The sequence below is a fragment of the Antechinus flavipes genome, chromosome 6 (assembly GCF_016432865.1).
Source record: "Antechinus flavipes isolate AdamAnt ecotype Samford, QLD, Australia chromosome 6, AdamAnt_v2, whole genome shotgun sequence".
Classification (NCBI taxonomy): domain Eukaryota; kingdom Metazoa; phylum Chordata; class Mammalia; order Dasyuromorphia; family Dasyuridae; genus Antechinus; species Antechinus flavipes.
The window spans coordinates 214,345,893-214,358,339 of NC_067403.1; positions in this window are offsets into that span (position 1 = coordinate 214,345,893).

The window sequence follows — 12,447 nt, forward strand, 5'->3', positions numbered from 1 at the left end:
TTTGTTGTTATAGTATTTATTGCATTTTTGCCTGTTGCAAAACTTAGATTGTGGGATAGATTTATTGGTAACTCCTCAATGTACACCTTCATCCTCCTATAGGTATATTCACTTTTCTTTCTTTTGTATCCCAGGTTTTCTGGGTCACATATTTTCTAGGGGAGCATTTCACAGTGAATTCAAGGACAGCCTATGTCCTTTGAAAGGCTCCACTATCCTTCCAGTGTTCATAAAATGAGAATATGTATTTGATTATCTCTTTCTTTCCTATTTCTACACTATCCATTCAGTCAGCTATCATTTCTTTTCAATTTTATCTCAACAATATTTCTCATATCTAGGGCAGGTAGATGGTACATGGATATAGTGCCAGGCTTGAAGTGAAATCAGGAAAACTCCAAGTTCAAATCTGGCCTCAAACACTTATTAACTATGTGACCTTTGGCAGTCATCTACCTCATTTACCTCAGTTTCCTCAAACATAAAATGAGCTGGAAAAGGAAATGACAAATCCCTCAGGATCTTTGCCAAGAAAACCCCAGATGGATCATGAAGAATTGGGCATGACTGAAATTACTGAGCAGTAACAACAACAAATCTTCCTCTGCTCCCTCACATGACTACTATTCTGCTTACCTTTTTCAGCTACCTTGTACAATATCCTCTTCCCTGATTTTTCTGTTTCTAGTGTTTGCCTTTCCCACCCCATCCTCAAACACCCACAAAAACAATTTTACAGGGATTCACATCTGACCCAGTGATACCTTGCTTAAAATCTTTAGTGACTTCTTTTGCCTCTAAAATAAAATGGAAACCCATGTTTTTAAAAATTCTATTATTTTGACTTTTGGGCCTTTTTAAAAATTACTTTTTTTTCAATTAGCAATCATTTTCTCTCAATTTCTACCCTTCCCCCCAAAATGTCATGGAATAAAAGTGCTTAGTCAAACAAAACAAATTCCCCCATTGGCTTGTCTATGTATCTAGTAAAGTTCATCATTCGTCCTCTGGGATTATTATTATTATTTAAGTTCTTAAATAGATTTTTAAAGTCCATTTTTACAATACTTATCTTACAATTCTGCTTTTCTCCATACACAGGTCTTTTACCTCCTTAATTTCTGGAGCTCAACCGGTATTTAAAGCCCTTCATAATCTGGCTCCCACATTTCTAGATATATTCATATGACTCCCATTAACATTCACTGTATTTTAGCCAACTTGGCTTAAGTTCAGCTTCCCAACTCCTCCATCTCTATATCTGCACAGACCTTTCCCATTGCGTGGAATGAACTCCTCCTTCCTCCTCCTCCCTTTTGCTTCTTAGTGCCTATAACCCAGTCCCTTAATTCTCCCAGCAGCTGATGTTCTGTCCCTCCTGTTACTTTGTATTTTTTTTTTTATCTTTATACATGTTTATGTGCTGCTCTCTGCCCCACTAGAATGATGAAAGGGAGTCAAGGAAATAGAGTTTTGGTTTTTGTTTCTGTGCCACATGCACATTGAAGGCACTTAATTACCTACTTGCTGAATAATTGAGTGCTTTGCAGACTTCTAAGACGTCACATTGTAAAATGATTATGATACCTTCTTGGCACTGCTATGCATCACTGATCAATAAAGAGTCAACAATGGAAACAAATCTTTGAGATTTTTCCTTTTTTTTTTTTTTTTTTTAAACAAGCTGAAATGCTGGTGGACACCAGGGTATCAGGAGATTTAAAATTCAGTTGCAGTATTTTCTAGTATTCTCAATAATTTCTTACAGAATTACTCAAAATCATTTCTTAAGAGAATCAAATTCCTTAGTAGCTAAGATTTTTTGGAGGTCTTTTGAGGGAAGATGAGAATTAACCAAATGGGTTAGCCTTGCACATTTGTAAATGAGTCCATGGATACTTCATCAAGTGAAAGTGTCTGCCAGCACCATATTGTGGAATTAATCATGCCTTAAGTCTTGAATTTTGAATACTGCAAATGTAAATTCTGAAAGCCAGTGACTAAATCCACATTAAAAACAGGCTTGAATATTACTCTGCCATAAAGCCACTTAGTGTTGTTTTGCACTACTTAAAATAGTTAATATTGTGTATTACTTCATGAATTTATATTTACCTTGAAAATAACGTGCTTCAAAGGTTCATCAGATTGTCTTTGTGACTTGTCAAAAGACAATGTTTGGGGCTTATTCTGAAGAAGAAAATTCTCATTTAATTACTTGGTTGCAATAAAATATGATCTGGTCTGTCAACAATTTTCTCCATCCTACTCACTCCACCTTAAAAAAAAAAAGTTAAAAAAAAATACTCTCACCTAGAAGGATGGAATGCTTTCTTAAGTGAGTTAACAAAAGTGCTTTTGAAGTATTTTATTGGATTACGAGGAATTCTCTATTTTATATTGTTATTCTTAGTAAAACCCCATAAGGTCCTAAAGTCAGAAACTAATCTAAATTATTGGAATAAAACTGTTAAATGATGACTGGATGTTCATTGTACTAAGAAAAAAATAGTATACATTTTAACTTTATTTTACTTTTTCAAAATTTACAGCCATAAAAGACAATTATTTAATAAAACTAAAAGGAAAAAGTGGGAGAGTTATGAAGTTCCACCATGGTTAATGCTTAAACTCTGAGTCTTATCTATGATTCTTTAGCTCAGTTGGTTAGAGCATTGTTCTCCAACTCAAAAGTTAGATTTGCTTTATTTGTCATTAGTCTGTTTGTACTGTCAAGCTCTGTTTGACTTCTGCAGGTAACTTCTAGGAAGGGAGTTTGAAATCCCTAGATAAGAACAGTGGTTAATAAGACCAAAGTTGTCCTTTACAGTCTGATATAATTGTTTTTCAAGGACCAGGCAATTTCCTACCAAGCCTGAGTCATAGGTATTTTACAAAATCATTCCACTTTGAGATCATTTTAGTCACAATCTGACTGTTCAGTTTGATGAGCGCCTGTTAATATGCAGGCCAGTTTTTAGAAATAGCAATTAAATGGGATAGCAATGTGATGTCCTATTTAGAGAATTGGCCATGTGACCCTGAGCATGTTGCCTAACCTCTCGAGTTGTACTAGGCAAATCTCAAGACCCTAAGTTGTCCAGTCCTCATTAGGGAGTTCTTGAAAACAATGAAAACACTGGTCTAATCATTATCCTCTTCTTAAAATGTTAAGTCCTGCCTTCCATTTATCACCATGGAATTGTTCATTATTGCATTCGATTCTGGAAGAATTTCAACTATAAATTCTTTAGCTCCTATTTCACAATTATGTCAGACAGAAGGAGAAAGAAGTTTCATGTTTGCTTAGGACTAAGGAGAAGGTTATTTCTCTACTCAAAAAAACTCTATAGGTTTTCTTTATAATAGACTGAAGTATCCCTGGTTATTGATTTAGATGTGATAATTAAGCAGTGTGAATTATGCCACAGTGACTATCTTAGCATGGTTGGAAGATAGCTGAAGAGGATGTACTATTAATGTCCATAACATGTTTAAGACAATCTAGACCATTCCCACCTGTTGATTCTCCCTCCCTCACTTTGCAGTTTAGTCTTGTGACACTCATGAGGAAATGTACCTGGCCAAGTTCACATAGTCATTGCCCTAAATCATGATCGTCTTTTCTACAGAATCTCCAGTACTCCCAGGTCATCCATTTAGAGAATGACAGAGGTGGTATGCAGCTTATCCTTGCACAACTCCAATTAATTGACACAAAATTTGTCCTTATTTAGCTATTTATAACTTGCTCATTTTCTTACTAGTTATGATCTGAATCCAAGCAGAAAAAGTTTGATTGCTCTTCCCTGTGAAACCTTTGTTCAACACTATTAAGTCCCCACTATATACCATGTTCTTTGTTAGAGTCTTATTAGGGATACCAAGATCAAAGTAAAACAGTCTCTCCCTTTACGAGTAAGGATTCCTGGTTTTTAATATTCCCTATAATTGCAGCCCTGTGCAATGACATGTAATAAGTTCTTTACTAAAAATTTTAAGTGCTTGAGAAAGTGAGTAATTGTGGCTTCTTGGCTAACTCATGACCTAGTGAAAGGAGTATTTGTTTTGTTCAAAGTCTGGATAATGCTACCTATGTCTACTTGGACAAGTGATTTCACCAATGGCCTCAGTTTGTTTAGTACATAGAATAGAAAGGGTTAGACAGGATAACTCCTCAGGTCTCTTACATCACAAAATCTGTGTTCCCATGATCCTACGCCAAGGAAAAAATTGAGATTGGGATTATTAAATTTACAAATGAATTATATTCCCAAATTGCATAGACCACGGCTTCTTAAACTTTTTCCACTTGTGACCTCTTTTCACCTGAGAAATATTTATGCAACTCTGGGAATGTAGGTATATAAAATAGGGATACACATCAAACATTTAATAATAATCATAATTTTGCAACCCTATATGGGGTCGCAATCTATAATTTAAAAAGCTTTGGCATAGACCAGAGATGTAAACATTTCTGGTTTATTTTCTAGACATATCCCAGCCTACTTTATATTTCTGTGCATGGTGGAGATATCCAAGAACTTGACTTCATCACCATAGAGTAAACTTTGAAATACTATATACATTAATATTAAGGTTTTTTTCCTGTGCATCCATAATACACGGTCCAATATGGAGGAGTATTTATGCCACTGGGAGGACTTGCCTCTTTGTCAGACTTTCAAACCCAGTGTATCTGCAGTCAAGGTAAATGCCTGGTGGGGAAGGAGGGATCACCTATTTGGACGGAGCGTGATGTAGTCCCGTCATCACTTTACAGATGAGCAATTGTAAAATATTTCCGGACTGAATTCCTAAAAGTAGTTATTAGACTGGCTGCTTTCTCCTTCTGAGATCCGTCAGGCTCCTAGAGAGACCCCACTCACCCAGTAGGATCTAAGACTTCTCCAGGACTGAAAGTAGAAAGAACATTTTGTCATTTCTCATCCTCTTTGCCTCAGATAGTGCTGGGTCAGTGGACACTTCTAATTAAGTGCCTTTGAAGGCACAAAACCGGGCCATAATGCTTAAAAATAACATAGAGCCTGACACATGGTAGGCCCTAAATAAATGCTAGTTATTCTCTAAAATAAAGATAAAAATGCTACTTATCCAACAAAGATGTGAGAAAATTGCTCTGTAAAAGTTTAAAATTACGAGTTGTTTTCCCCCAGTTAAAAAAAAAAAAAGAATGCGTTCTGGGAATATTGAGGAAAGGAGGCTTGCAAAAAGCAGTTGCATATTAAAGAACAGTGGGTAGAGGGAGCTCTGAGCTTTGGGAAGAGGTAGATTGCGTTTCTGAGGTAGAAAGAAAAGTGGAATGAGGATCCCTAGCCAGCGGGCTGTGATTGGCTTAGTGGGGACGACATTAAGCGACCTCTCTAGGAAGGGGGAAATAAAGTAGGAGAGGGAGATGTTCAGAACTTATTTCTCATCTCATCAACATAGCCAAAACCGAGCTCATATTTCTCCCCAAGATCTCCCCTTGTCCTGATTTTCCTATTACTCTCAAGGGCCAACAGGAAGTCCTCATATCCTGTGTGTTGCCAAATTATGTCGTTTCTGCCTTTTCCCAGCACCATCATGGTGCAGGTCATCCCCTCATAACAGGACTACTGGAAGTAATCTGCCGCTTTGTTTCCCTGACCCAAATTTCTCCTTAATCCATTCTTCACTTAGCTTTCCAAGTAATCTTCCTATAAATGCAAATCTGAATATGTAGAGCTCCCCAAATCCCCCATCCATCCCACTCCATTTAACTCCAATGCCTCCCTGTTACCTTTAGAATCAAATAAGAAACCTGGCTTGCAACGTCCTCTCTAAGTTGGTCCTTTGCTGCCTTTCTACTCTTCCCTTGCCTCCTATGTATTCTAAGATCCAATGACGCTGACCTTGTTCCTCACACAAGACACTAAATCTGACACTAAGCATGTTCAATGGCTGTCTCCTGTGCCGGAAATTCTCTCCTTCCTCTGCCTCCTGACTTCTCTGGTTTGCTCAGGTTTCAGCATATCTTTTTCAAGAAGCCTTTCCCAATCCACCTTAATGCCAGTGCCTTCCCTCTATTGATTATCTCCAATTTGTTCTGTATAGCTCTTGTTTATATGTTTGCATGTTGTCTTGCACATGATTAGACTGTGAGCTCCTTGAGAGCAGAGAATATCTTTCCTTTTCCTTTGTAACCCTCATGCTTGGCTAAGATCCTGGTGCAAAATTGGTACCTAATAAATTCCATCTGACTTGTGGAGTTCCTCCTGTCTTCCTTGAATTTTATTCCCCGGATGGCTCTCAAAAAAAATTTTTTTTTTCTAATTAATAATAGTAGGAATTTTTTCTGAAATTTGCTCATGGGCCAGAGAGGTCAGCTCCAACATTGTTCTTGGGTCAAGCTTTTCGGCTGACTGAAGTGGGCAGAGTTTGCCCAATTCTGAGTATAGTGAGCCTTACTAGACCCCTCTTTCAAGGTGTTCCAGGGCTATGTGTGGGGGTTTTCTCTTTTCATTGGGTTCCAAGACCTCTCCCCTCTTTGTAGATTAGTTTGGGGTCTTTTTATCCTGGCAGTGGGCTCTGGGATTATTCCTGTCCTGCATTCAAGTCACAGGCTTCAGATAACAGGCTGGATTTTATCTAGGGACTTTCTCTTGAAGTTTGGCTGGAGCCATGGGTACCCAGCTAGATCCAGTCCCAATCAGATCAGAACTCTTTGAGGCTGCCTTCTCTCCTAGGCTCCATTGAAATTTATGTATCTTTATGTAGCAATCTTCTCATCTATGATAGCTATTAAAATTAAATATGGAAATAAATTGATCTTAGAACCAATAACTTATCATTAACTATTACATTAAGATACTAAGAAAAAAATCCTTGAGAGTGAGGACCTTTTTGCTTTTCATATTTGTACATATATTAGCACATAATAAGGGACAAACAATTAATGCACATTTGATCACATTTCTATTGCTACAAATATTTTAAAATAATTTTTCCCTTTTAATATGAACTTATCACAAATATCAAGAAATAAGATTCCTTATACAAAGAAAATAAATACTGATATCTCCATTTTTTTTGCTTTGGATTAAAAAAAATGTTTTAAATTTAATACAGCAATTCCGGCACTGCTCTGGTTCTCTGTGTTTACTCCCGAATTTTTCTCACTTTTTCTGTGTATAAAATATCAATGAGAATATTTTCATTTAAAATTGAACTGAAAATGTTTAATCTACATTGGATTGTTTACTGTCTTAGGTAGGGATATGAGGGGGAGAAAAGGAGGAAAATTTGGAATACAAGGTTTTGCAAAAATGAATGTTGAAAACTATTTTGGTATGTATTTGTAAAAATAAAATAACAATTAGAAATTTTAAATGAAATTAAAATTTTTGGAGAAACATCTCCAAGAACTAATGATTTTCTAATTGCCAAATATAATGGCCCTTTCTTGATTCTCATTCTTGACTTAACCAGCAGCTTTTAACACTACCAATCACTCTATATCTATATATTCTTTCTACTCTAGGTTTTGGTGACACTACTTACTGTCTCTTGTTTCTTCTCATACCTGTCTGAGCACTCTTTGTTAGCTGTTCACCCAAATCATATCCACTAACAATGGCTGTCTCCCAAGGCTCTGTTCTGGACTCCTATTCCCCACTTCAATACTATTGTATTATCTCCTAAGGGTTCCCTTATTTCCATTCAGATGATTCCCAGACTCATATCTTCAACCAAGTCTTTTTCCTGAACTCCGTTATTGTCTCTTAAACATCTTAAATTAGATAGCCCAAAGACAACTCAAATTCACTATGTCCAAAACAGAGCTCATTATCTTACACCCCAAATCCTTCTCTGTTCCAGTCAAAGCTGCTGCCATATCTTTCCATTCACCCAGGCTCAGATTCTTAGTGTCATCCTGCACTCACCCCAAATGACTGGTCCATTTCTGCTTTCCCTCCACGTCTCAGATTCATCCCTCCCTTCCTACTCACAAGACCACTCATCACTTCACATGTGGACTACACTGATAATCTCAGAGTTGATTCCCTGTCTCAGATCTCTGTCTACTCCAACCAAACTCCCAAAGGGACCTTACTGAAGTGAAGTGTGATTGTGGACCAAACAACATGCTCTTCTATCTTTAAACCCTTCCAAGGGACTTCTAAAGGTCCCTTCCTACCTATTCTCTCTGACCCAGTGATTCCGATTGTCCTGCTGGTCCTCTACATATCATTCCATCTCCTGATCTCTTAAGTATGTCCTCCAGTCCTACAATGCTCTACCCTCTCTTAATTGCCTCTTAGTTCCCCTCGCTTCCTTCAGGGCTCAGCTCAAAGCCTTTCTTCAGGGAGTCTTTCTTTTTCTATCCAGTCTATATGTACTGTGTCACTTATATATTGTTTCTCCCTCATCTATGTCTGTGCTCCTTGAGAGCAGAGACTGTTGTTTTTTTTTGTCTTACTTTATATCCCCAGAAGTTAGCACAATCTGGCACATAGGAGATGCTTAATTAAATGTTTGTTGACTAACTTAAGATTAAAAAGGTGTTGTTTAATATATTGCTAATAAATAAAGTATTTTAAGTAGTTCATCTTTACTACTTAAAATGTCTATTTTATGTTTTATGATATATAATAATTCACATATGCAATATATAAATATACAGATGTTAGGAATGTAGACTCATTTTTTTTTTTTTTACCAAGAGGGAAAAATTTTGGAGATCACTCCATTAGAAAATGTTTGCTTTTCTTTGTAAGGGACTGGCTCATTAATGACTACATTCTTGCAGTTGACAGTCAACCACAGTTCACCAATCATGAGACAAGTAGAAATACCCAGCAGAGAGCACCAAAAGGTGAGTTATGATGTCCAGTGTGATGTAGCTCCATGGCCAAGAGGTGATGCCATGACATACAGTGAGTTGGATTTAAATGAAGGAGGGCTGGGCAAGGTCACCAGCCTCACTTTCCCCTCCAGAACCATCTGGGCCCAATGGCCAGATATAGATCAGAATGACTAGAGATGGCTTTGGGTATTGGGAAATTTGGGCCTTGTTAAGCTGAGATCTTCAACAAGTCTCAGTTTGAATGAAGCTGCTCCTGTGCTATAACAGAAAAAAATAGTGGTGATATATGGAGCAAGTTGTCTCCCAGATTGGGTCTTCCCAACATGTACACTATCCTTGTATACCAGACATGTCTGTTCCTTCGTATATGTTCTTTGGCCATGTGAATGCCCTTCATGGGTGCCTTCCATGGTTGTTCTTGGTCACAATCATGTAGTTATCAAATGTTTAAGATTACGTTAGGTACCACCTGCATCTGAGCATACAACTGAGAACAAAACAGTCCCTATTCTCAAGAAGTTTACATTTATAATTATGTATGTGTGTGTATACATATACACACACATATAATTACATTATTGTGGAGTGTCTGCAACAGAAAGTCATAATTTTTGTGTCATTGATCCCTACAAATCTGGTGAAACCTATGGACCTTTTCTCAAAATTATGTTGTTTTTTTAATGCAGAAAATAAAATCCATAGAATAACAAAAGAAATATTATAGTGTTAATACTAAAAAAAGCTCAGATTAACAAGCTCTGAGTAAAAGTATTTAATATTATGTTTTTCTCTAAAAGAGAGTCTTAGGCAGGTAGGTGATACAGTGGCTAGAGCACCAGTCCTGAAGTCAGGAGGACCTGAGCTCAAATCTGGCCTGAGACATTCAACACTTCCTGGCTGTGTGACCCTGAGCAAGTCACTTAGTCCCAATTGCCTCAATTGAGAGAGACAGACAGACAGACAGACAGACATTCAGACAGACAGACAGATTCAGAGAGGAGACAGAGGCAGAGAAAGAGAGATAGAGAGAAAAGAAGGAGAAGGAGAGAGGGGGCAGAGAGAGGAGTCTCTGTACTCCTCCCATTTCAAGAAACCTGCAGTCACCTGCAGAAATGGTCTAACTGACACCCAAGTCCAAGTTTTGAGGCTTTGTTTGGGAGAGATAATAGAATCATCCATAAGCTAAACTGTGAGTCATTCAGCCTCCTCTATCTACCTCTTAACAGGAACTGCAGAGTCCTAGGTGGATAGTTTGTGAAATACAAATCCCCTCAAGCTGCACTAATCTCAAATAGTATGTATACAGACATTAGAGAGAAATTAATTTATATAAAGAGAACCAGACTTACAAAATACCTCCAGCAATATTGGTCTACAATATAAAACATAGTTGTTGCTGATATTTTAATCCCCTCCTGCACAGATGAAGGGAAGGAGGAGGGAAAAAGAAAAAAGATGCCCCTATCTACCTTGCTTGCAGATGAAGGGACTGGGGAATCCACTATGACTCAGACCCAATTGCAGCTTGCTGTGACAGGGGTCCTCAAACTTTTTAAATAGGGGGCTAGTTCACTGTCCCTCAGACTGGCTAGACTATAGTAAAAATAAAAACTTTGTTTTGTGGGCCTGTAAATAAAGAAACTTCATAGCCCTGGGTGAGGGGGAAAAATCATCCTCAGCTGCGTAGTTTAAGGACCCTGTAGAAGATGAAGTTGTTCCCAGGGATAGCTTGCTTTCCCCTTAATTAGTGGTATCAGCCAAGCTTTCTGCTCTCCCAACCTTAGCAGCCCCCACTGACAGCTGTGCTTTTCAGGCCTGTGAGCCTCCGTTGTTCTTCCCTATCACCCTCATCCCTTCCACCCAGTTAGGATAAAATGATTACCTTCTCATTTAGCGAAATGTTTTTAGGGGCCCAATAAGATCATCACTCACCAATCTGGGTTTGCTTTTGAGATCAGAGTTGCTTAATAGGAGTCAATTAAGAGTGAAACAAGGAGATATTTATGCCTGCTGATTGGGACAGATTGCAAGATGGATGGCAAGTGACCCTGAGCAAGATTTTCCATATATGCTGATTTTTAGAGCATTGTTCAGAAGCTCAACATTAAAGTACCATTGTTCGGACCCAAAGGGCTCTAGAGAAGAAAGTGAAGTTGACAACTTTGCACAGTCCCCTGCTTTCCTCAAATCCACTTCTTGCACATCATGGCATAATCTCCCTGATCGCATGGTCACTTTTGAAAACAAAGGACAATAACAACTTGTATGAAACAAAAGAAAAGTTCAGAAAACAAGGAGCTATACAAAAAGAATAGTGTGCTTGTTTTCTTAGCTCCTAGAGATGACAGATAAGAGAATTATCTGAATGTAGTTGGTCTCAAAGAAGTCTGCCCATCAGACTGGACAAGGGAGGAGAACTTTCCCAGAACTCTGCAGTCCTCTCCCTTCACCTGCTAAGGCAAGAATGAGCCAGTGAAGGATACAGCCGCAGTAGCCCTATCCTTCCTCTCACCGAAGTCAGTTTGCTTTGAGACGGGAAAGGAAAAGGTCTTTGTGCTACACAAATGTGTCAGGGAAATTCCTGGTGCAGTTATTTGGTCTGGGATACTGAAGCAAAGGCAGCAAGGGGTTACTTACGGGAAACCTTTTACCAACTGAAATTAGCCTTTGTGGTTCATTTGGGAAGGGGGGAGGATAAGTCTTTTTCCATTTCTCCCATGCCCAACGAACACCCTCCCCTCTTTTTAGGTAGGGGTAACAATACATGCATAATAAATGTAGGGTATTTGGAGGTTAAGGGAATGATAGGATCTAGTGGAGGTTGCTTGGTTTATCACATTCAGAGAACAGATTCACCATATACCAAATAATCAAAGCCTTTAGCTATAGTTTCAGCAACCCTATACAGATTTTAGTTACAAAAACAGGATAATTACAATCAAATTTCAGAGAGTAAAGAAAGGAAGATGATGAAATAGAGAGCAAAAATCAGATAACAGAAGGGGAAGATCTAGTCAAGTAAAACAGGAAACCAACTGATTACTAGGCGATATCTCAACTATAAACATAATAGAATCTAATAAGATAATGTCACTGCTATATTTGATATCTCAGTTTGATTCCACACTCTAGCTTTTTACTTAAGCAAAAGGCAGCAAGAGAGTTGCCAAAAATTCTCTTATTACGGCGAGATTGATTATTTTATCATATTCTACCTTTGGGACCAGCTGCTTAAGTATAGAGTAAGAAAATAACTATTAAAAGAAATAAAGCTGGGTGGAGGGGGTGGAGGTGGGAGTAGGGACTGGGAGGCAATCACATCCAAGAGGAACTGGTCTCAGAGCTCAAAAGTAGAAGAGAAATAATAAGAAAAAATGTAAAAGGAAGGTTGCTAATGATAAAGTAGGAATTTCAGAGGGCACAGTGAAAGAAGACAGATTTGGAATAGGACATTGGTGGTAGTAGTGGTGAGAGAGTGGGAATGAGAAGATATGATTGGTGAACCCCTGCTTCATTTGAAAGATTGTGGAGAATGAGATGATTCTTCCAAAAAATTCTCCCCCAAAAAAAGAAGAGATAGGGGGAAGAGAAGGGAA